Genomic DNA, 2,654 nt, shown 5'->3' with positions numbered 1-2,654 from the left:
TGCTCTTACATTATGAGTGAGTTATTAAAGCCTAAAACTAAAAGAATTCCGAGTCCATGAGAATCCAGGCAACTCGGCGTTTAAACATTTCTGCTATCATTCTCCAAGTAACAATGACAACTTGAAGACCAATCACTGCTTATTTGTATGTCTTCATGTTTCATGTACGTCGCACACTTATCAAATGCACTGCCAAATATTTCACTCTAAGCTAACTTCCATTTTGCATGCCTATTTTCTTAAAGTATACCCCAGATGAAAAGAACACAGCCTTAAGTGTGCATAGCCATAAATTATCAAAACACAGACATTTGTGAAAGCTCATAAAAGGACAACAAATAAAACATTGTCAGTACCCCAGATGTGCCATATGGCCCTGCTCCTCCCTCCGTCACTAACCCTTCTTTCTCCCCATAATCATCCCTGATACTCGAAATTTTAACACTGTAGGTTAATTTGCCAGTTTTAAATAAACCTTCATATAAAAAGATTCTTATATATTTATTTATATTATATATGTTTTTATTCATACATATTGATTGATAACTTTGTTTTTCCTTATTTGTCCTTTAGAAATATGTTTTTCTGTACAATTCCTCTACAATTCTCTTTTCTGTTATGCTTTTCACTCAGGCACACACCAAAATTACTACTGTTGGATCGTAGGCTATGCATATGGTCAAACACAGTAGATGATTCCAAAATGTTCTGCAAAGTGTTGGTAGTAATTTTGTTTTAGCATTTTCACTAGCCAACAGTTTATATAGACAGATAATCAGCTATAGCATATTATGGTACACATTTTAACTTTAAACTAGTTTAAGCAGTACTATACAAAGTAGGAGAGTTAAAACATTAGAGTAGTAATATTGATAAATAACTCCGTTTACCCTCTAAATGTTATATGCACACTCTTTGCGCTGAGCAAAACTGAGTCTCATGGGTCACAGTCAGGTTGATATTTCAAATCAATGGAGGCATTCCAGAGTTATCTGCAAGCTGTGGCTCTTCATCGCTTGGTTTAATTTTGGTTCGGATCCAACACTTCTGGGTGTGTGTTTTCCTCTTGAACCACATTAGCTGCATCAGGGAATGCATGTTTGTTCGAATCTACTTCTAGTTTCTCAGTTTATTTGCTTCTTTTGTCTGTTTTCTCTCTGCTGATGTCCAATGTGGTTTTCACAAACCTGGCTGCTTTTCTGCCACCTGTCATTACTTCTATTTTGGCCATGCAGTTTACTAAATGCTCTGTTGTCTGAGATTTCCTGAAAACGCTGCTGTAAGATTTGACCTTTGCAGGTAGTACAAGCTGAAATGACTTTCCTTTGACCATTACAGGCACATACACTGACTGCATATCGACATCAATTACCTATACCTACGGACAACAAGATCCACGATGACCTGGTTATGTTTTTCATCATTGCTCACAAAGAAATCAACTTTGGGCTCATTGATTTTCAGGGCTTTTCCATCTTCAGTGATCAAAGTTCTGAGTGGTTTACCTTTCTTCTTTATGACACTTAATGTTTCCTGGTCTTTCCATCATTTTTGCTTATGTCTAAAAGTTTCCAATCTAGATTCAGGAGTAAACTCAGAGGGTTTATACCAGAAGGCCAGGTCTTCTTTACTTTCATCTGATTTCTTTTCACTGAGAGCCTCTTCTTGTATTTCTAGTGTCTGGTGGTGTTTGTTTTCTAAAGAACATTAGGTGAGCAGTGATGATATCTGCATACCAACGTCCATCAAAGCCTGGGTTACTTTTCTTCTTGTCTGTTCTTATGGTATTCTTCAAGTTTCCTCTGAGCCATTTTTCTGTGTTTGGCCCATTTGAGACAATATGCTTTTCCTGCTTGATTACTGGATAATTCTACAGTTCTCGAATTCCTTCTGAACTCCCATCCTTTATCATCCCACGCTTTAATTGTTGAAGGGTTGCCACCGCCAGCTTCTTGTGTCGTTCAAAGTCAGCACTTGGGTTACACATGCAAAAGAATTCCTTCAGAGGGACACTGTGCTGCAGGGTTTTACAGCTGCCCAGCTCTCCGATGAAATTCACAGTCACCTTAAATTGTTCAGTCTTTCAGATCCTTCCAAATTCTCAATTTTTCAGTGTTGTTTAATATTCAAATATTCAAGTTTCTTGAGTTTGTTAACATTTAAAATTTCTCCAATGGGATTGTTTTGAAGGTAGAGAATTTTTAAATCCTGCATGATTTGTCAATATGATCTTTGCATTTCTTGTGATGCAAGGAGCGTTCCTCCGGGGAAAATTTTACAGTCACTGTGTCTGGCTACCTGGCATTCTGTCTAATAAGGTCTCCTGTGATCTAATCCATGACACCTTTCTGTTTTGTGGGTCTAGGATGTCTAACTAGGATCCAAAGGACTGTGGGTAATAATTTATACTTCCATCATTAATATATGAACATTCTGTTTGTGCCACGTCCTCACCAGCACTTTGTGTGGCAAGTCTTTTAAAAGAATTTAGGCATTCTGGTGAGTGTAATGTGTCATGTCATTGCAGCTTTACATTTCCTTTATGAATATGGATGTTGATCTTCTTCCCTATTTTTTCTGAAATATGAATATCTTCTTTTGACAAGTGTCTGCTCAAGTTTCTTAGCCATTTTTCTATGTGTTATCTTTTTGTT

At 37.1% G+C, this 2,654-nt stretch overlaps 1 pseudogene; it reads right to left on the bottom strand.

The window, feature by feature from the left end:
* Nucleotides 1-963: 963 nt before the first annotated feature.
* Nucleotides 964-2,339, bottom strand: LOC124228503 (dynein axonemal assembly factor 11-like; annotated as a pseudogene).
* Nucleotides 2,340-2,654: the final 315 nt, after the last annotated feature.

Source organism: Equus quagga, chromosome 17 (genome assembly GCF_021613505.1).
Source record: "Equus quagga isolate Etosha38 chromosome 17, UCLA_HA_Equagga_1.0, whole genome shotgun sequence".
NCBI lineage: Eukaryota > Metazoa > Chordata > Mammalia > Perissodactyla > Equidae > Equus > Equus quagga.
The sequence above is the reverse complement of the archived record's forward strand: the minus strand, read 5'-3'. Positions and strand labels throughout refer to the sequence as shown.